This window comes from Canis lupus, chromosome 10 (assembly GCF_011100685.1).
Source record: "Canis lupus familiaris isolate Mischka breed German Shepherd chromosome 10, alternate assembly UU_Cfam_GSD_1.0, whole genome shotgun sequence".
Taxonomy (NCBI): Eukaryota; Metazoa; Chordata; class Mammalia; order Carnivora; family Canidae; genus Canis; species Canis lupus.
The window spans coordinates 62942328-62965640 of NC_049231.1; the positions used below are offsets into that span (position 1 = coordinate 62942328).

The 23313-nt window shown below is 41.5% G+C and overlaps 1 long non-coding RNA gene across 1 annotated transcript; it reads right to left on the reverse strand.

Annotated features, from left to right (window-relative positions):
• Window positions 1-6981: 6981 nt before the first annotated feature.
• Window positions 6982-12043, reverse strand: LOC119873694. The gene is made up of 2 exons (XR_005366103.1): window positions 10992-12043; window positions 6982-9311 (listed from the first exon to the last, which is right to left on the reverse strand). It is a non-coding gene; the product is annotated as an uncharacterized LOC119873694 (long non-coding RNA).
• Window positions 12044-23313: the final 11270 nt, after the last annotated feature.

The following is a 23313-nucleotide window of genomic DNA, read 5'->3' on the forward strand; positions in this document are numbered from 1 at the left end:
ACTTTAGTAATGTAATTTTGGAAAAATATATTTAATTAAAATAGTTTAGAGGAGAAGATCTAGCTGGCCAATTGAACTCGGGATTTGTACTAAGAAAGACCAGGAGTACTTTCATTTTTGATATTAATTTTAAAAAGTTAAGGCCCGAGTTTCCTTTTGCCTAAATCAGGGAGCACCCTAGGATTCCTATGCTTACTGTATTTCCTGATTCTCCCAATTCCTAAATTCTCAAAATATCCCAAATTGTCCAAACCCTGCATTCTCTATATCTCTTCATTGACTTGGTCTTCTGGTTGGTGTCCTCAGCTGCCCAAGCAGCCCTTCCGGTGCTTTCTAAGGAGCATCTCCAGCTTCTATTTAAGGAGAAAAACACTATTTGAGGAAATTCCGCTCTAGAAAGCTCCAAATTATGCTTGCTTGATATATATGTATAATAAGTATGTCAATTCCTTCGTCTCACCTTTACTAACACTGGGTATTAAAATTTATTTATTTATTTAGATTTTATTTATTTATTCATGAGCGACACAGAGAGAGAGAGAGCGTGCGAGAACGAGAGAGAGGCAGAGACACAGGCTCCATGCAGGGAGCCTGACGTGGGACTCAATCCCGGGTCTCCAGCATCAGGCCCTGGGCTGAAGGCGGCACTAAACCGCTGAGCCACCCGGGCTGCCCTAAAATTTTTTTAAAAAGCAATTTGCCAGGGGGTGCCTCGCTGACTCAGTCAGTAGAGATGTGACTCTTGATCTTGGGGTCGTGAGTTTGAGCCCCATGTGCGCATAGAGTTTACTTAGAAAAAAAAAACAGTTTGCCAATCTGATGAATAAAAATGGTATTTCATCATTGCAAAAATTTGTATTTCTTTGTATCATTAAGCAGTTTTTTAAAAAGTGTCTTTTTTGGCATTTTGTCTTTCTTCTTAGTAAATTGCCTGTTTTCTTCATACATGTTTCCTTGAATGCCCATCATTTTCTGAAAGATTGGTAAATAGTGGTTGATATAATTTTGAGTCTTGCTTTCAGATATTGTATCTTGATTTTAGGGAAAATTTCTAGATTAATGCTCCCAGTCTATAGCAGGCAAAGCTCTTTGCCCTCTATGAAGTTCACATATGCTGGGTACCAGTTTAATCCCAGACGATCTTTCAGGAAATTTAATTTACAATATGCTGATGGCCTCTTGGGAGTTTTAAGCTTCATCCCACACTTTTACACAATTACTGGATCATTTAAGGTTTATTTTTCCCCTCTACTTGCCAAGTGAATCATATTTCCTTCATCTTCTTACGTTTACAAATGTCCTGTGTTTCTCAAAATTCTTCTCCTGGTCTGGTGTCTTTCATTTTGAGACTTGTCACTAGGGAAGGGAACTAAGAGCATTGGAATGCTCTGTAAATCCTGCCAGCCTGTTGCTTTCCATCTTCACCTTCCAGAGGTTTGTGGGCGGATAGCTGAAGATGTCAGTAGCTGCAGGAATGTCCCAGGCCATCAGCTGCAAGTTACAGACACTATGCATGTGGCTTGCCAGAGACTGAAAGATACCATGCTGGCCCTCTTTCAGATTTGGCCGAAAGCTTGTCTTTTGGGACGCCTGGGTAGCTCAGCGGTTGAGCATCTGCCTTTGGCTCCATGTGTGATCCCACGGTCCCAGGATAGAGTCCCACATTGGGCTTCCTGCATGGAGCCTGCTTCTCCCTCTGCCTATGTCTCTGCTTGCCTCTCTCTCTCTGCGTCTCTCATGAATGAATGAATGAATGAATGAGTAAATAAATAAAATCTTTTTAAAAAAAGCTTGTCTTTCTTCTCTTATTTTTCTTAATTGATTTATTAATCAGTCCCACCAAGCCCTCCCCCAACTCTATCATGTGTACGTTAAGCAAAAATGCTTTATTTTTAGCTTATATTTTGAAATAATTCCAGATTTACATAAACATTGCAAGAATAGTACAAGAATTCCCTTTACCTAGATTCCCCAAACCTAAATATTTTTAGTGTAAAAAATGTTTTATAAAATAAAATATAGTTATACTTAAATAAAATGTTTAACTAAAATGTCTTTATATTTAATTTCTACATACTTTTTGTTCCTGAACAGTTTGACACACTATACATATATGATGATGCCCCTTTACTCCTAAATAAGTGTACATCCTAAAAAGCAAGGTTTTTCTCTTACATAAGCATAGTGCTATTATACAAATCAGGAAAGTTATATTATATCCTAATAATAATAATTATTATTCTGATCAAGAGTCTATTTGAATTTTATCAAGTATCTATATTGTCATTTATCACCAAACCAAAAAAAAATTAGGGTAAAAGTGTTTTTTTTTTGTTTTTTTTGTTTTTTTTAGGGTAAAAGTGTTTTGATTGATCATCTAGATGAGTGGTTTTCCAAAGCTAGGATTTTATTTAAAATCAAAATATAGGGACGCCTGGGTAGCTCAGTGGTTGGGCATCTGCCTTTGCCCCAGGGCGTGATCCTGAGTCACGGGATCGAGTTCCATGTTGGGCTCCCTGCGTGGAGCCTGCTTCTCCTTCTCCATCTGGCTGTGTCTCTGCCTCTGTCTCTCTCTGTGTGTCTCTCGCTAATAAATAAATAAATAAAATCTTAAAAAAATAAAATAAAATCAAAATATAAGTGGTGCCTGGCTGGCTCAGTTGGAAGAACATGTGACTCTTGATCTCAGGGTCATGAGTTCTAGCCTTACATTGGGCATAGAGATTACTTACAAATGAAATCTTTAAGTAAATAAATACATAAAATAAAAAATATTTTAAAAAATTAAAAATAAAAACTATAAACACATTCGGATATGTAACATTAAATTTTAACACACTGTGGGTGCATGAGTGGCTCAGTGAGTTAAGCATCTAACTCTTGATTTTGGCTCAGGTCATGATCTCAGGGTCATGGGCTCGAACCCTGAGGTGGGCTCTGCACTCAGTAGGGAGTGTGCTAGAGATGCTCTCTCTTCCTCTCCTGCCCTTCCCCCTACTTGTGCACATTCTCTCAAATAAACAAATCTTTAAAAATATATATATATATAGTTTTAGAGATTGTATTTATTTATTCATGACAGATAAAGAGAGGCAGAGACATAGGCAGAGGGAGAAGTAGGCTCCTTTTGGGGAGCCTGATGTGGAACTCGATCCCAGGACCCCGGGATCATGACCTGAACCAAAGGCAGAGGCACTCAACCACTAAGCCACCCAGATGCACCCCTCCCCCGGCCATTTTTTTTTAACACACTGGAGAGTATTAATATGTTAACATGTGTGGTTTTTGTTTTGTTTTGTTTTTCAATATTTTATTTATTTATTCCAGAGAGAGGGAGAGAGAGTGAGAAGGAGCGATGGGGGGGGGGGGTGGTGGTGGTGGTGGTGGAGAGGCAGAGAGGGAGAAGCAGAGCAGAGAGCCTGATGTGGGGGTGGAGCCCAGGACTCCTGAGATCATGACCTGAGCTTAAGGCAGCCACTTAACCAACTGAGCCACCGAGCTCCCCATTAACATGTGTTTTTGTTAATTGTACAAAAGTATAAGTACTTTACATTTAAACCTATAAAATAAAATAATGCTTTTATCTGTTTTCCTTTTTGTTGGTGTTGGTCACCTTCCACATTTGCTTTATTTTTTTTTCCACATTTGCTTTATTTTTTTTTAATTTTTTTTATTTTTATTTTTTTCCACATTTGCTTTATAATGATAGCAAATATGTCTATGTAATAATGATAGCAAATCTGTCTATATATCTATATATTTATACACACACATATATACATAAATACATGTATACATATATTATTACAAATATTACTGTGCACACATAGTTTTTGCTCTTAGATCCATTCCTTGCCCTTTTTTGCTCTGATCTGTTTCATAGGAAATACTTTTATTTCCCAAGTCTCCTTTGCTAGTTGGCTTTCTGAGAGATTTGGCCAATGGGATGCACTGGTGAAAGATTGGAGGGCAAGAGAAAGGAAGGAACTAAGGTGCTTCTTCCTCTCTATCTCTGACTCAGGTGGCTTCTCTCTCATGGCTCTGGCCCAACAACTGTCCTTGTAGGGTTTCACTATGGATGGCTTCAACTTCTGGACTGTGGCCATAACACCTCCTCTCATTGTCCCTTAAACTCTAAGAATAACAGAGGCTTCCTGCTCTGGCTAATCTTTAGGTTGCCTCATTCCCCCCTGTTTGACTTCTCAACTCTTCCATTGTCTATGTAACCAATTCCTAATATTAAATTCCCTCTGTTTGAACTACCCAAAGTATGGAACCACAAAAGACCCTGAATGGCCAGAGCAATCTTGAAAAAGAAAAGCAAAGCTGGGGCACCTACATGGCTCAGGTGGTTAAGCATCTGCCTGTGGCTTAGTCCTGGGATGGAGTCCCACATTGAACTCCCTACTCAGTGGAGAGTCTGCTTCTCCCTCTGCGCCTCACCCAGCTCATGTTCTCTCCCTCTCTCATTTTCTGTCTCAAATAAATAAATAAATAAAATCTTAAAAAAAAAAAAAAAAAGCTTGGAGGCATCACAATTTCAGACTTCAAGCTATATTACAAAGCCATAGTCATCAGGGCAGTATGGTGCTGGCACAAAAACAGACCTATAGATCAATAGAACAAAACAGAAAACCTAGGGCAGCCTGGTGGCTCAGTGGTTTAGCACCACCTTCAGCCCAGGGCGTGATCCTGGAGACTTGGAATCGAGTCCCACCTCGGGCTCCCTGCATGGAGCCTGCTTCTCCCTTTGCCTGTGTCTCTGCCTCTCTTTCTATGTGTGTCTCTCATGAATAAATAAATATAATCTTTTTTAAAAAAATAGAAAACCTAGAAATGGACCCACAACTATATTGTCAACTAATCATCAACAAAGTAGGAAAGAATATCCAACAGAAAAAAAGACAGTCTCTTCAATAAATGGTGCTGAGAAAACTGGACAGCCACATGCGGAAGAATGAAACTGGACAATTTTCTTACACCATACACAAAAATAAATTCAAAATGGATGAAAGACATAAATGTGAGACAGGAAACCATCAAAATACTAGAGAACACAGGCAGCAACCTCTTTGACCTCAACTGTAGCAAGTTCTTACTAGACATGTCTCTGCAAGCAAGGGAAACAAAAGCAAAAATGAACTATTGGAACTTTATCAAGACAAAAAGCTTCTGCACACCAAAGGAAACGACAAAACTAAAAGGTTTCCCATGGAATGGGAGAAGATATTTGCAAATGACATATCTGATAAAGGGTTAGTATCCAAAATCTGTTAAAAAAGAACTTATCAAACTCAACAAACAAAAAACAAATAATCCAGTTTAAAAATGGGCAGAAGACATGAATAGACATTTTTCCAAAGAAGACATACAGAGGCCAACAGACACATGAAAAGATGCTCAACATCACACGTCATCAAGAAAATATAAATCAAAACCACAATGAGGGGCATCTGGGTGGCTCAGTTGGTTGAGTGTCTGCCTTCACCTCAGGTCATGATCCCAGGGTCCTGAGGTTGAACTCTGTGTTAGACTCTCTGCTCAGCAGAGAGCCTACTTCTACCCTCTCCCTCTGCTATTTCCCCTGCTTGTGCTCTTTCTTTCTCTGTCAAATAAATAAAATCTTTTTTAAAAAAGTCATGATGAGATACCACCTCACACCTGTCAGAATGGCTAAAATTAACACAGGAAACAACTAATGTTGGCAAGGATGTGGAGCAAGGGAAACCCTCTTACAGTGCTGGTGAGAATGCAAATAGGTACAGCCACTCTGGAAAACCATATGGAGGTTCCTCAAAAAGTTAAAAATAGAACTACTGTATGATCCAGCAATTGCACTACTAGGTATTTACCCAAAGGGTACAAAAATAGTGATTCAAAGGGGCATTGAATGTTTGTTTGTACTAGCATTTTGTACTAGCATTATCAACAATAACAAAATTTTGGAAAGAGACCAAATGTCCATCAACTAATGAATGGATAAAGGAGATGTGGTATATATACCCAATGGAATATTACTTGGCCATCAAAAAAGAATGAAATCTTGCCATTTGCAATGATGTGGATGGAGCTAGAATGTATTATATTAAATGAAATAAGTCAGTCAGAGGAAGATAAATACCATATGATTTCACTCATATGTAGAACTAAGAAATAAGGCAGATGAACATAGGGGAGGGGAAAAAAAGGGAAGGGAGGCAAACCATAAAAGACTCTTAACTATAGAGAACAAACTGAGGATTGCTGAAGGAGAGGTTGGTGGGGCATAGGCTAAATGGATGACAGCTATTAAGGAGGGCACTTGTGATGAGCACTGGGTGTTATATGTTGGTGATGAATCACTAAATTCTACACCGATACCAATATTACACTGTATATTAACTAATTAGAATTAAAATAAAAACTTAGGGATCCATGGGTGGCTCAGCGGTTTGGCGCCTTTCTTTGGCCCAGGGTGCGATCCTGGAGTCCCGGGATCGAGTCCCACGTCGGGCTCCCAGCATGGAGCCTGCTTCTCCCTCCTCCTGTGTCTCTGCCTCTCTTTCTCTCTATGTCTATCATAAATAAATAAATACATCTAAAAAATAAAAAATAAAAAAAAGAAAAGAAAATAAAAACTTAAAACAAATGAAATACCCAAAGTCGTTTTTGTTTTCTTGATTCAACCCTGACTGATGATATGGGGTAATATATTTTTTTAAATGTCCTTTCTCAAATAACTTCAGAAACAACTGCCTTAGATAATTGCCTCAATCCTTCATTTTACTTTGTGTGTCCATTCATTTACTCTTCCACTCATACGCTGTATATTGAGCTCCTACTGGGTGTCAGGTGTCAGGTGCAAAGGATACAAAAGAGAATATAGCAGCAACGACAATAACTAACATATACCGAATAGTTACTATATATATTTAAGTGCTTTATCATTATCATCTTGTATTAGTTCTCTAATTCTGTGTAAAAAAATCACCATAAGACACAATGGTTTAAACAGTGAACATTTATTATCACATTTTCTCAGGGTAAGGAACTCTGGAGGGCTTTACAGTTTCGTTCTGGTTTAGGTAACCTCTCAGGAGGTTTCTGTCAGGATATCAGCAGGGACTGTAGACATCTGAAGTCTTGCCGGTGAATGGAAGATCCACCTTCAAGACGACGCCCTCACAGGCTGTTGGCAGGAGGTCTCAGCTCCTCACTACGTGGGCCTCTCCAACGGTTGATTGAGTGTCCTCACAAGAAGGCAGCTGACTTTCCCCGGAGCAAGTGACCCAAAGGATAATACCTTTTATGTCCTCATCTCAAAGACATCCCTTCTGCCATATTCTGTTAGTTGTTTAGCTCACTCACAGTCAAGGGAAGAGAACTTCAGCCCCATATCTTGAAGGGAAGAGTGCTGAAGAATTTGCAGACGTATTTTGAAGCCACCACACATCTCATCTAATTCTTATAACCACCATAATTTTGCAACAATCCCATTTTGTACCTGAGGAAACTGAGATACAGATAATTAAGACATTTATCCAAGGTCCCACAAGCTAGCAAGTGATGGAGTTGGAATTCCATTGTAGATTAACTCTAGAACTTGCATTTTTAAAAAGATTTTATTTTTCATATCACACACACACACACACACACACACATTGAGAGAGAGAGAGAGAGAGAGAGAGAGACAGAAGCAGAGGGAGAAGCTCCATGCAGGGAGCCCAATGCAGGACTCGATCTCGGGTCTCCAGGATCACGCCCTGGGCCGAAGGGGATGCTAAACCGCTGAGCCAACCTGGCTGCCCCTCATTTTGTCTTTCTTGATCACCCTTGAATCCCCAATATCTGGCTCACAGTAGGCACTCAATCAATATTTGTTAAATGATTAAGTAAATACATAAAAAGGGGAGTATGTTACTCAGTTAAGGAGGTGTGGGATGCTACAGGCAGAAGAGTGGTCATAAATTATAGAGTTGAATATTTTTATAATTATAGAGTGTCTAGATGGCTCAGTTGGAAGAGCATGTGACTCTTGATCTCAGGGTGTGAGTCTGAGCCTTATGTTGGCTGTAGAGATTACTTAAAATAAATAAGTAAATAAATTTTAAAGAAGCCTTTCTAAGTAAAAGAAAAACCTTCCATCCCCCTCCCCCCAAAAGATTTGCTGCACTTTATTCTCATGCCTCAAACTCATCAGCAAAACGAAAACTGCATTAGCAGGGACAGGTTTAAGATAGTTCGGCCAAGGGAAGAGTAAGTCCAACGCTCCTCCTTGAGCTGTTCTTTCCCAGCTGTGGTTCCTCCTGGGCGGCCCCTGGCCTGGAAAGGCCTGAAGTAGCTGTCACCACTCACTTCGTGGCCGCTTTCATAGCAGACTTGGTGACTTTGCCACCAGTCGCTGTTTTTTTCTCCACAGCCTTGAGGACCCCAACAGCCACTGTCCGCCTCATGTCACACACAGTGAAGCGACCAAGGTAGGGGTACCCTGAGAAGCTTTCCACACACATGAGCTTTTGTGGAATCATCTGAACAATGGCTGAGTCCCCAGACTTCAGGGCTTTGAGATTGTCTTCCAGCTTCTTGCCTCAACACCGGTCAATCTTCTCCCTGAGGTCAGCAAACTTGCAGGCAATGTGGGCTGTGTGGCCATCCTGAACTGGTGACCAGCTGCAATGCTGCCGGGGCGGCTGGGAATGATCACCTGGGAGATGAAGCTCCCCATCTCTGAGGGCAGGTCATCCTTGCTGTCTCCTGCCACGCAGCCCACCTGATGTCCTTCACTGACACATTCTTCACATTGAAGCCCACGTTGTCACCGGACAGGGCCTCAGCCAGGGCCTCATGGTGCATCTTGACAGACTTGGGACTTTTTTTTTTTTTAAGATTTTATTTATTTGTTCATGAGAGACAGAGACGTAGGCAGAGGGAGGAGAAGCAGGCTCCATGCAGGGAGCCCGATGTGGGACTCGATCCCGGGACCGTGGGATCACGCCCTGAGCCGAAGGCAGCCGCTCAATCGCTGAGCCACCCAGGTGTCCCCAGACTTGACTTTCATAGTGATGTTGCAGGAGGCAAAGGTCACCACCATGCCTGGCTTGAGAAAGCATGTTTCTGCCTGGCCCACGGACACGGTGCCGATGCCCCCAATCTTGCATACATTCTGCAGAGGCAGCCACAGGGGCTTGTCCACAGGGCAGGCGAGGCCATGATGGAGTCCAGGGCTTCTAGCAGTGTCATGGCTACCACATCTCCTTTCTTCCTGGTGATCTTCCAGCCTCTGAAGCAGGACATCTTGGTGCTGGGCTCTATCACGTTGTCCCCATGCCAGCCTGAGGTGGGCACAAAGGCAACAGTCTTAGAGTGGTAACTAATCTTGATTGAGGCCTTCACCTCCTCCCAGATCTCCTCAAAGCATGCACTACGGTCAGGTGGCCCCCTGATGTCCATCTTATTGCCTACCATGATGAGCTGCTTCACACCCAGTGTATAGGCCAGCGGTACATGCTCACAGGTCTGCCCATTTTTGGAGATATGTGTTTTCTAAATTTATTTATTCATTTGAGAGAGAGAGAGCGCGAGAGAGTGAGAGAGAAAGAGGGCAGGTGGGGGAGGAGCAGAGGGAGAGAGAGAGAGAGAGAGAGGCTCTGCTCCGTGCAGAGTCCCACTCGGGGCTCAATCTCACAACCCTGAGATTAGGACCTGAGCCGAAACCAAGAGTCAGCCGCTTAACTGACAGTGCCAACCATGTGTCCCCCATTCTTGGAGGTATTAATAACATTCCTTCAGAAACCTGCAATATTATTTTTCCATGTTCATGTCTTTAAAAAAAACCCAACAACAGTTCTATGGGGTGGAGGTGGGAGGGCAAACACAGTGATATTTACTTTGGAAACACATACATGAAAATTACTTTTATTTTACACGCTGAGAGTAGAAATATGACCCCTATTCAATGTAAGATTTGCACTAAAGTTGAAAATGGACAAGACATTGGCATTCCCATCTATTATAACTGGGCCAGAGCTTCAATCACCAGCTGAAAAAATAAATGCAGGGTCAGCAGGCATTTGCCCTCTGCACCCTGAGTGCATTCCACAGTGAAAACCATGTGCAAATCACCTAAAGATCTAATGCCTCTGGATTTACAATTCATGCAAAGCCATACAATTAATACAAGGTAGAGTGAGCCACAGCAGGGTGTCCTTGAAAATGATGCCCATTGTAGAATGGCCCAGGGGACAGGAGAATCATATCTGGGCCAAAAGAAACTACATTTCTTGCCTTTTCATCTCCAGTGTTCAGGGAACTAGGGCGACTAACAGGGGGATGGCTTTGCTGGAGGTGGGATGGAGCAGCCCCATGGCCAGGGTTTGCAGCAGCGGCCTGGCTTTAACAAGTTGCACAACAGGGACACGTGGAGGGCAGTGGAGACATCTGTTGGGTTGTTGCTCAGAGTGGGGGGAGATCCACCCTGTGGGGCCCTGCGCTATAAGGAAGCCTCAGGGAGAGCAAACCTGGGTGCAACCAGACGCCTCTGCATCTATCTCTATAATAGAAGTGAGACTGAAAATGAACAAGGTGTTCTGCTTGGTTTAGGGATTATACAGAGGCATAAGCCACATCCCCATAATTTTCCCAACCACGCCTGCTTCTCTTTTATCTGATTTTGGACTCCTGATGGGAGAAAGCAGCAGAGATGGTCGTTACTTCAGGTATCCAGTAAAAGCCCACGTTTGTCGGCCATGCTACCTTCTTTTGGTTCTTTGAATGTGTCATGCTTTGTTTTCTGGTTTCTATGGTTGTGTATCAAACCACCCCAAATTTGGTGGTATAAAGCCATAACCATCTCATTATGCTCACAAACTCTGCGGGGGAGGAATGTGGGTCCGGGGCAGTGGAGAGGTCTTGTCTCTGCTCCATGGTGCTTGGGCCCTTAGCTGGGAACTCAAATGTTGGGAGTGACGTGACTATCACTAGCTGTGATAATTTGAAGGTTCTAGCACTCGTACCTGGTGCCTGGCTGGTATGATGCAAAGGCTGGTCTCAGCTGGGACTACTGACTGGAACACCCACGATGGCCTCTCCAAGTGGTCTGGTCTTCTCATAGTGTGGCTGCTACCTTCCAAAAGGGATCATCTCGAGAGCAAGCATTTCAAGAGAACTAGGTGGAAATTGCAGGGCCTTTTTTGACCCAGAAGGCGGGCAGTGTCACTTCGGTCGCATTCTATTGGTTACAAGAGAGATACTAAATTAAGGGCTTCCGCAGTCATCCTCGCCAGCCAGTTACGATCTGCTCCCCATGCACAGGCACGTGACCCTTCACCCTGTCCTTCTGGGCCACAGCTAATTCATCAGGGAGGGCTGCCAATCTTCATGCTAACTGATGACTTTCCCTCTGTTGTCTGCTGCCACAGGTTCTGCTAGGTTTGAGGGGAGGCAGGTGAAACACTGCAGATGTGTATTCACAGGATAATAACGGAGGAGCATCAGCAGGAAAGGCACAGAGCCCTGCAGCCGAGGGCTTCTGAACAACTCTGAGCCCAGAACCACCCTCTACCTGAGCCACAGGAAGCCTGGGATGATTCCTTTTGGATTAATGACTTATGATCACTACTTACAATAAATCCCTTTAGTTTAGCTAATGTTAGTGAATCTCAATTCCTTAACACCAAATGAGTCTAAACTAAAGTGATGTGAAGTTCTAAAACGCCACTCAGCCCACGACCATCCTTGGACGAAAATCGCCCAGACTGAGGGTATGAGCACCAACAGCCTGGCGGACTTAAAGTTAGTCCCCTCAAGATACTTTCAACCAGAAGATCTTTTCCTAAGACAGGCATCATCCTAGTTCCTAACACTCAACTTGTAATACCCTGTGATACCTGCAGGTATCAACAGCTGCTGGGTGTTAGGAACAGAGTAGGTGCCTCCCTGGGCAGGAAGACTGACACCGAGTCTCAGTCTATAAATTCCTCCTGCTAAGAAGCACTATCAATATCCATTTATCCAGCAAATACATACTGAGTGCCTACTATATCTATGTACCAGAATTTGAATGGTTTCCACTTTTTTTTTTTTTTTTTTTTTGGTTTCCACTTTATTATGTGTGAATCCAACTTTTGTGGGTTGGTCTTGGAATCCAATTATTTTTTAAAACAGAGCTTTGTTTCGTTTTGCTTTGTTTTGTTTTTTAAGATTCTATTTATTCATGAGAGACACAGAGACAGAGGCAGAGACATAGGCAGAGGGAGAAGGAGGCTCACCTGCCGGGAGCCTGATGTGAGACTTGATCTCAGGACCCCGGGATCACAACCCAAGCCGAAGGCAGATGCTCAACCACTGAGTCACCCAGGTGACCCTATAACACAGTTTTAAAGAAAACTTCGTTCTACATCCCTCCACCCCAATTGCCTTTCAATTAATATTTGGCCTACCCGGATGCAAAACTGAGGATTGCTTCAAAGAACGCAGAGCAGCACAGTGAATGCCTCACTTGAGAAAAAGCTGTAGGCTTTCGGTATTGCTTCCTCACTAATGTGGGGAAGGGGCCAAGACCCTGAGAGGCATTGCATGCAGCTGTGTGTAAGGTGTCCACAGAAAAGCAAACAGTGCAATAACAGTGGAACATGTTTAAGGAACATGAAACAGGTTGTGGAGACACATGGGAAGTCTCTGAAATGAGTCATTGGTGATTTACATAACTGAAGAGTTATCTGATTTAGATACTCTTTAGGTGGGTTTTGTCAAGCTTCTATATTGAGTGATATTTGCACTCAAAAATTAAATTCATCCAAATAAAGACTGTGAAAGAAAAACCATGAGGTTTTCATCTAGGGAAAAATTGTCTAGAAGAGTAATTCTTTACTTTTTGAGTTTGAGAGTGCCAAAAAACAAACAAAAAACAAACAAACAAACAAAAAAACCCACCTTTATTTTCATTATGATTTCAGAAATAACATGCTCAATTCAAAAAATTTAGACATGATAGAAAAGTGTTCATTCATTCAATACACATTTATTTAGTATCTACTATGTGTAATACTCTAGGCAGTAAAAGTTGAACAGTGAGCATAAAAAAAACAGTCTGCTATAAACTCACCTTCCAGAGGAAGCATTTTTAATAGTTTGCTGCAGTCTGTTCTAACCTATACCTAAGTTTGTGGTCCCTGGCTTTCCAGCCGAGGGTCCCAGGTCAGGAAGCACTGCTCTGGAGGTCTTAGATGACATGCTGGCTGCACAGACTTGAGCCTCTGTGCTACATGCTACCAAGAATCAAGAACCTGCAGGACGACCCTTGACAAGGGTCAGCTATTTCCCTGGCATGTGTCTTTGTAATGGGAACTATTTTCAGGGGAGCAGGTACAAAAGCAAGGAGAGACAAACATATTTCCTGTTGGCCAATTTATCAGGTGTTAGGGAATAGGAAAATATCCTATTTCAGATCTAAGGCAGCCGACAGGCATCTGATAGGTTGGTATGGTGGAGCTTCATTAGTACTCAGTAAAGACTGACTGTTGAAACCAGCATGCCAGGTGTATTTGAAAGGAGAAGAGGCTTAATGTTGCTCTTACAGAGTAATTAACTGGGGCAGGTACACACCCACATAGCTTTTAAAAACAATATTTTCTTGAGTCTGTAATGTCAGCACACTCTTCCTACTTCAGAGATGCTGGTGTGCTGGGTGGAGCATCCATGTTAGATGCTCTCATTATATGTTGTCTTTTGTGTTTCAGTTTAATGATAGGCCTGGGCACATAAGTTTACAGGTTAGCCTTGGGTTGATATCTATGAGATCTCTCTCTCCTGCAATTTTAATTTTCGTATTTATAACTAAGTTAATCTTGTTATGCTGTTTTAATTGGGAATTTTGGTCTAAATATTCATGAGATTTTTTTTTTAAGGGGGTTAAGGTCAGGGAAGCTACCTATTACAATATATATCTTGGCAGTTTTGATTAAATAAATTATTTATGCCACCTGCTGGTCTTTCTAGGACTCACTTTTACATTATTAAATTTTTTTTACATTTAATTTGTATTTAAGCTATACACAAATGTGTCTAAAATAATCCTTCAGTCAAATCTATAATTTTTTAAAAAATATTTTATTTATTTATTCATGAGAGACATAGAGAGGCTAAAACATAGGCAGGGGGAGAAGCAGGCTCCCTGCGGGGAACCCAATGTAGGATTCGATCCTGAGACCCAGGGATCACCATCTGAGCCAAAGGCAAATGCTCAACCACTGAGTCACCCAGGTGGCCCAAATCCATAAATGTTTTATAAAGAATGTACTAATTTATAGAACTTGATTCTGACCCACATCTTCTATTTTTAAAATTTCCTCTTGCCAAGGCTAATTTAAAAAGATACTTATATATTATTTAGAGGAGAGCTATTATTCTCTAGTCTAGACTAACATTCCTAAACAGCATGTATTTTAGACTTCAAAGCCTATATGAATACCAAAAAAGCATATGGTCCTGGTGAATAGTGAAGTTTGTCATCTCTACAAATGTAAAATAGCTCATTTAGCTAGAAATCATTAAGTTACTTTTTCTGGAAGGAAAACTTACAATAAAGGTAACAACACCATTTAATCTGTTTTACCCACCCCCACCCCCTTACCATCTGCCACCCTTCTACTTTTACCTCCTCCTTGTAGTACATAATCAAGTTGGAAAAATTCTCTACATAACCCAGGATTGATGTTTCTCATTTACAATTTGTATATATGCCTCAGAGTACTACGGGAGACTAATGAGGAGCAAACTGAAGTGTTCAGAGAACTCCTCAAATTGACTTTGGGTGGGGATAACATTTTTTTAATTATAAGAGAAACTGGATTAATTGTAACTTGAGAAAATTCAGGCAACCACAAAGAAAAAAAAAAGTTATCTATAAAAGCCCGACTCTCAAAGAAAAGCAGTATTAACATATTAGTGAATGTCTTTTCCAGATATAGTTATACATTTTTCTTAAAAAACAAATTGAGGGATACCTGGCTGGCTCAGTCGGTAAGAGCATGCAACTCTTGATCTCAGGGCTGTGAGTTCAAGCCCCACATTGGGTGTAGAGCTTACTTAAAAAAAAAACAAAAAATTGTCTAAGGATAATACCCTTAACTACTGCTTTGTAATTTGCTTTTGTCATTTATCAATACAATGTAATCATTTTCCCATTTCATTATTCTTCTAACACCTGGAATTCCATTACCTAGATGGACTAGAGTAGATTTAACTAGTCAATCTATGGCTCTGTGCTTTGTTTACAGACAATGGAAATAAGCCATGGTGAGCATTTGGGTACATCTGACTTGCTGTATTGTTGATGCTTTCCTTAGGATACGTGGGAAATTCATAGCAGGGTCAAAGATTAAGCACATTTTTTCAGGTTCTCAGTCCGTAATGAATAACTGACAGTTATCATATCCTGGGTCACTGACAGCTCCCAGGAGGAGAATTGTGGGGGTTAGGCAGGTTCTAGTGTTGCCTAATTTAGTTCAGTGTCTCCCCTTCCCCCAGTCTCACCTTGGAGGTCTTCAGAGGAAAAAACTGCCTTGTCATTTCAGTGCTGAAGGAAGTTCCTGAAAAGAGCAGGAACTCTTTTTTTTTTTTTTTTTTTTTTTAAGAGTGGGAACTCTTAAATGATAATAAAAGCTCATTTTAAATTGATGGTAACAGAGATGTAAATAATAATCCAGATAGAAGTCTGTGAAATCCTAGGATATTTTAACTGAGACAGTTTCAGAAAAATAGCTGTTCTGTTTAAACTATACTATAGAGCAAAGAGTAAGTAGATTTTCTTGAACTTTTTTTTGAGTATGTAAAACATGCATAACAGGACTGATATGAACAGCTGCCTGGGCTACACATAGCACAATACCAGAGGTGCCAGTTACACAAATTAGAATTTGAATAATGCATCCTTGGGTTGTGCAATCTAGCAACTCTTTGCACACAGCACACCATTCAAACATGTATATGTAAGAGATGTTTTTCTGCCACCTTGACCCCCAGTTGTCCTATCTAGTGTAGCAACTCAAATACGGGTGCCTAGCTGGCTTAGTCGGTGGAATATGTAACTCTTAATTCCTGTGTTGTGAACTTAAGCCTCACACTGGGTATAAAGACTACTTAAAAATAAAAGAAGGGATCCCTGGGTGGCGCAGCGGTTTGGCGCCTGCCTTTGGCCCAGGGCGCGATCCTGGAGACCTGGGATCGGGTCCCACGTCGGGCTCCCAGTGCATGGAGCCTGCCTGCTTCTCCCTCTGCCTGTGTCTCTGCCTCTCTCTCTCTCTCTGATGTGACTATCATAAATAAATAAAAATTAAAAAAAAAATTTAAAAAAAAAATAAAAGAAAAGAAAAAAATTATAAAAAACAAATAAGTTGAGTAGTAACTCAAGTCTTTGGTTATCCTCACCAAGATACTCTATGCACACGCAAATACAGAGGTAGGTAGTCTTTTTTTTTTTTTTTTTAACACAAATAGTGGTATATTATATAGACACTGTACTGCTCTTTGCTTGCTTTTTTATTTTTTTAAGATTTTATTCATTTATTTGAGAGAATGAGAAAGAGAGAGAGAGAGCACAGGATGAGGGGCAGATGGAGAAGCAGACAGCCCGATGCAGGGCTCCATCCCAGGACCCAGAGATCATGACCCAAGCTGAAGGCAGTCGCTTAACCCCCTGAGCCACCCAGGCACCCCATTCTCTTTGTTTTCTTCACTTAACAACAGACCCTGGGGATTGTTCCACTGTTAGCATATCTTGGGCTACCTCCTCCTCATTTTTAATGGCTGAATGGTATTCCATTATGTGAATGTTTAGGGCTCTTTCTTCCTAAGTAGGAAATTGTGGTATTATTAGAAACAAAGAACAAAAGAAGGAACAAAGTTTAGAAAGCATTAGGATAAATTATGATGTAGACACGCGAGTCTCAAAACTGGGGACAAGAAATAGGAGCTGTTTGGAAAAGGAGTCAGGATTAGAAAAACGGGTTTTGGAGTCAATCCAAGTGCTAGGATACAGGCTGAGCTGTCGTAACAAAGATACTTCAAATTCCATGGCTTAACCTATACTATACAGAAGTTGATTTTTATCTCCTGTAATAGCCAGAGATAACCAGTCTAGGGTTGGTAGGGTGGCTTTGTCATCTTCTATCTATGGCTTTCATCTATGGCTCCAGCTCCTGCCACCGCATCTGCATCACAGCCCCCAGAAAAGAGTGGTGACAAGTAGAGCACATGCCTCTTGCTTTAGAGCATGACCTGGATGTGGCCCATATCACTTCTCATAGCCCACTGGCCAAACTTAGTCACATGTCTCACATTCCATGGCCAATGGTAAGACTGCTTACAGTCTCAGGCTGAATTCAATTACTAGAGAAGAAACAAAGGATGAATGTTGGTGGAAACTAGCAATTTTTTTTGCCATATTCAGAGAGGTTGTTTGGTTAGGTTCCTTAGGAAAAAGGCCCTGAGGGAGATTCATATGTAGGAATTTTTTTTTTATTGTGGTAAAACAGAGTAGCAAAAACGTTACCATTTTAACCATTTTTAATTGTGCAGTTCTGTGGAATTAAATGCATTTACATTATTGTGCAATCATCACCACGATCCATCTTCAGAACTTTTCATCTTCTTGAACTGAAAACTGTACCCATTCAACACTAACACCTCAAGCCCCCGGTGTGCAGGATTTTACAGGGGATGTGCCCTCAGGATGACACCTGTGTGGGAGTAAATGCAGGAGGAATGGGCAGTGGGAGGAGCTGAACAGTAGCACTGTTTCAAGAGAGGCCTGAGATGACCCAGTGGGGGCTCTGAAGCAGGGATGGGCCTTCAGAAGTGTCTCATCTTGGGGCAGGGGCCCTGGACTTCATGCCAGGGAAGGGGAGTGCTCATCTGCTGAAGGCAATCCTTGGAGAAAGACTTAGCTGGGAGTTTTTGGCAGCCAACACACCCAGTATCTGGGAGAGTAAGTGCCTGGGTCCGGAACAGAGGGCTTGTGCAATATATCACAGCATCCATGACAACCTACCTTTTATGTCATTCAGACCCACTTGCTTTATACAACAAGTTCAGCGCCTCCAGAATTCTGATTGGTCTCTCTTCCTGGGGGAAACTTATCAGAGAAAGGTTGGTGGGATGGACTCAGCCTCACAGCTGGCTTCCAGGTAGAACTAAAACTCAGGGTCTCCCCCCTCCACTACCCATTCTAGAGTTCCCCTACCCTCAGCCAGCACCTCTGCTGATATAGGTGGCTTCCTTGATGGTGTGTGTGACTCAGGCCCTCAACCTTATTTTTTAGTGTTTTTTTTTTTCAGACCCCTGACCAACTTGCCAAGTTTTCCATGGCTGCCTATATATTGTTACCCCTTACCCCATGCCCCTTCTCTTCCCACAGAAAGTGGATAACCACAGCCTGTGAGCAAGCCTTTCACCAAAAACTTCTTACACTATGGCTGCTGTGCTTGTAACCTTCAAAACTGAGTAAGGGACTCCTAAGAAAGCCCCGAGTGGATCACCTGAATATGCCAATGCAGCTGTAGGTGTGAGCTGAGAGGGAGACATCAGTGTAGTAGTAGTGGATGACAGAGGGTTCTGGATTACCTATTCTTGTGGATTTACCCAGATTTACCACTTCCATTGTGTAATGGATGGGCCTAATAGAAACAATCTTGTGACAAGCAGCCTGGGCCACATGTTCACTTGATGTCCTATAACCAGACCTTCTGTCTCTACCAGAGTACAGTAGCATGTTTGAGGCCATTTTTCAAATGGTGGAAAATTCTTCAGTGAAGCTGGCATAGACTTACTGCAGTACCCTTGAGGTCTACATTGTGATTCTCTATTGGATGTTGCCATAAGTTCCACATAGCATTCCTTTCCACCACTGATACTTCTAATACCATAATGTTTGCTGGGTTATATTGTCCAAGTGGCAGGGCTACTCTTGAAAATCCTTCTTTGGTTTCTTATCTAGGTTGAGGGGCCTCTGCATTATTTATAAACAAGTGGGGAGGGATGCCTGGGTGGCTTAGCAGTTGGGCATCTGCCTTTGGCTCAGGGTGTGATTCTGGGGTCCTGGGATCGAGTCCTACATTGGGCTCCCTGCATGGAGCCTGCCTCTCCCTCTGCCTATGTCTCTGCCTCTCTGTGTGTGTATGTCTCTTATGAATAAATAAATAAAATCTTAAAAAAAAAAACCAAGTGGGGACACTTGTCCTTAACAGGAGCAGTGGGCCATTTCTGCTGGATCCTCTGAACACCAGTGATGGGGTACTCACTGCCAGCTAGAAAAAGTGTGGTCCAGTTCCAATATCCCATTTTAGAGTCTGCTTCCTTCAATCACTCCTGGCACCAACCGTCTTAAGTTGGGTTTTCCAAGAAACAGACACTGAAATGAAGACTTTTGTGTAGTTGGTTAGTTGAGGCATTCTCTCAAGATCAACACCTGTAGAACTGGAGGAGTTGAATTGCAATGCAGTCACAACAGAAACCAGGAGAATTCTGGAGCAGGTATGGCTGGCTCTTCAGTTATCCCATCTTGAAGCAAGGGGATTGGCTCTTCTCATTCCCACACTGAACAAACATTGGATATGGCTTTCCTCAGGAAGGGGATGCAGTCTTGGGTAAGGTGGCTGTCTTTGCATGAGGGCAATTTCTAGAAAGTAACTCAGCTGAGAGCTGTCATCCTCCAACCTTCCCAGCAGCTGAGGAAAGGAAAGTCAGTAGTATAGAAGGACGGGATCTGGCTCAGGCAGTGGAGTGTGTAGCTCTTGATCTTGGGATTGTGAGTTGCAGCCCCACTTTGGGTGTAGAGATCACTTAAAAATAAAATCTAAAAAAAAAAAAAAAAAAAAAAAAAAAAAAAAAGGAGAGATCATGAGCAGGAAGCCATGGAATCCAAGGAAGCAGAGAGGAGAAGTCCACAGGAATCTTAGAGTTCATGAATCCAATCCCCTGTCTTTAAAGATAAAGAACTCCAGAGTAGAAAGATTAAGCAGCTTAATTCCGTTTCACCCAACAAGTTAGTGACAAAGCCAGGGTCATATTTAGGTTTTCTGATTCCCTATCCAATGTTCTCAATTCTGTGTCAATTCTGTTTTCTCATTGCATCACCAGTAGGTGCTTCTTTCTTGTTCACCCTTGGATGAGAGCAGGGAAAGGTCAAATTAGTGAAACTTGGGAGTGTTGTTTGTGGGGATTTGGTTTCTCACTTCATTGTCTCTCACAAAAAAAGATTTCTTGAATTATACATATTTTTACTTCAGTTCTTCCTTCCACAAAGAGATAATATTGAATGTGAAGAGAGTTACAATTCTATAGATTATTTTAATTATTATTTAAAAAGCTGTGGAGAAACTTCAGGACAAATTTTTCTCCAGAAGGGACTGGCTGCCTACCTTGTGGTAGACTTGTGGCAGAGCAAGGGATATTTCTTTCATTTCTTTGCTTTAAATATAAGCCTGAACTTAGTAATGCTTTCTTTTTATCTTTTTCACAAAACTTTCCATGATGTGCCAACAATGTTTAACTGGAAAACATACCAAATGAGAGGGGTTAAGTTATCATTGACATGTTATAAAGGGGAGCAGTTAATTTAGTCTTGTGCACCCAGACTTGTAGTTTTTTTTTAAGTATTTTTTATTAAGTACAATCTACCCTCCAACATGGGGTTCAAACTCATAACCCCAAATCAAAAGTCACATGCTCTACTGCCTGAACCAGCCAGGCACCTCCAGGCTTGTGGCTATTTTAGAACAAAAGTCTCCCCTCTCCCCAAACTGATGATTGGTTCCTGAGATCTGGTGCTGTACCACTTAGTTTTCTATACAGCTTTACATTTTACAAGTGAAAGGACTAGTGCCTCCTTTGGGGCATGTGGGTCCTACATACATACACTAAAACAATATTGAAAATTAGGGCTTGAAACAGCCAGATAGCCTTCTGAGAGAAATCAGTTTCACAAGAGCTTGATGATTTAAGCTGATCTTACTGTCACTACAGTTAAGGATTAGCAGCCCCAGTCATGAAAGGACAGAGGGCCAGAGACACACTAAAGAGACTAAATATTGGCTGTGAGGACAGTATAGGAAGGATAAAGCTTTTTTTTTCCCCCAGCCACTCCCGCCAGCTTTGAGTGGGAAGCAGTGTCACTTTTTTCATTGGTTTTGTTTTGTCTTTACTTTTTGACACTGACGACTTTTTAAAAAATTTTTTTAACGTTTGTATGTATGTATATAATCTCTACACCCAGGGTGTGGCTCCAACTCATGACCCTAAGATCAAGAATTACATACTTTTCTGAATGAACCAGCCTGGCACCCCAGCAACTTCTTTTAAATAGACCAGTAATTTTTATTCAGATATTGCAGTTATAACTCCTAATAGCATATTGAAAAGTATCCTGAGTCAATGTATTTACATACCATCTAATCTAAATATTGAATTTCAATATGTTCATGAACAGAACTTTGGGACTGATTCCAAGGAGGCTCAAATTCTGCATATTTACCGGCCACTTAAACTGCTAAATCAGTGATATTGAGCAATATGGATTTCCTATCAAAATACATTCATGTAGGGACGCTTGGGTGGCTCAGCACTTGAGCGTCTGCCTTCACCTCAGGGCATGGTCTTAGACTCCTGGGATCCAGTCACACATCGGGCTCCCTGTGAGGAGCCTGCTTCTCTTCCGCTTATGTGTCTGCCTTCTCTCAGTGTCTCTCATGAGTAAATAAATAAAAATATTTTTAAAAAATAGGATCCCTGGGTGGCGCAGCGGTTTGGCGCCTGCCTTTGGCCCAGGGCGCGATCCTGGAGACCCAGGATCGATTCCCACATCGGGCTCCCGGTGCATGGAGCCTGCTTCTCCCTCTGCCTGTGTCTCTGCCTCTCCTTCTCTCTCTGTGACTATCATAAATAAATAAAAATTTAAAAAAAAAAAAAACATTCATGTATAAATATAGTAAATAAAATTTACTTAATTATGAATTCTCGGATGAGAAACAAAGTAATCCAGGAAAGGACAATTTATTCAGAGACCTAAAATCATCATTTATATTCTAAAGGTAAAACAAATATATGCATAAAAATATATGGTTATTTGAAAATACCTGGAAGATTGAAATGCTTGGTTTTTATTTTTTTATTTTTATTTTCTAAAAAAAAATTTATTTATTCATGAAAGACACACAGAGAGAGAGAGAGAGGCAGGGACATAGGCAGAGGGAGAAGCAGGCTCCATGCAGAGAGCCTGATGCGGGACTTGATCCCGGGATCATGGGCCAAAGGCAGGCGCCAAAACGCTGAGCCACCTGGAGATCCCCCAAAATGTTTTTTTTTTTCTTTTTTCTTTTATTTATTTATTTATTTTTTAATGTTTGGTTTTTCATTCAGATCTTTACCATTGTATGTAGTGAATATAAAGAGGCAGCTTGTTCTCTCCATAAGGAACTCATATTCACAAAGCTCATCAGATTAATGTGTAAAACCCAAACTCCAATATACTGATCTATGATAAGAAACATACTGGGGCACCTGGTTGGCTCAGTGGGTACAGCAGGCGACTTGAACTCAGAGCTGTGATTTTGAGCCCCATGATGGGTGTGGAGATCGCTTAAAAATAAAATCTTAAAAAAAGAAAAACGTTGCTCAAAAGTTAGTCCTTGTATTAGCATAATAATGACTTCATTTTCTCCCATTAGGTGGATCATATGTATATGATCCATGTCCAGCATGGAGCCCAACTCAAGGCTTGAACTCACAAGGCTGAGATGAAGATCTGAGCTGAGATAGATGCTTCACAGACTGAGCCACCCAACTGCCCCAGGTGGATCGTATTTCTAATCATCTTCTGGGCCATAAAATCAGTTTGAATAAATTTACAAGGAATCAACTCACACAGAGTGTGACCAAAATAGAATGAAATAATGAAAAAGGGATCCCTGGGTGGCGCAGCGGTTTGGCGCCTGCCTTTGGCCCAGGGCGCGATCCTGGAGACCTGGGATCGAGTCCCACATCAGGCTCCCGGTGCATGGAGCCTGCTTCTCCCTCTGCCTCTCTCTCTCTCTCTCTCTCTCTCTCTCTGACTATCATAAATAAATAAAAATTTAAAAAAAAATAAAAAAAAAAGAAATAATGAAAAGATCTCTGGGAAGTCCTCCAAATACTTAGAAACTAAATATACTCTGTATTACTTGTGGGTCAAAAAAGAGAGCAAAAAGGAAATTAGAAAGTATTCTGAACTGAATGAAAATAACAGCAACCTATCAACATTTGTGGGCACAACCAAGGCAGTATTAATGGGAAATTTATAGCACT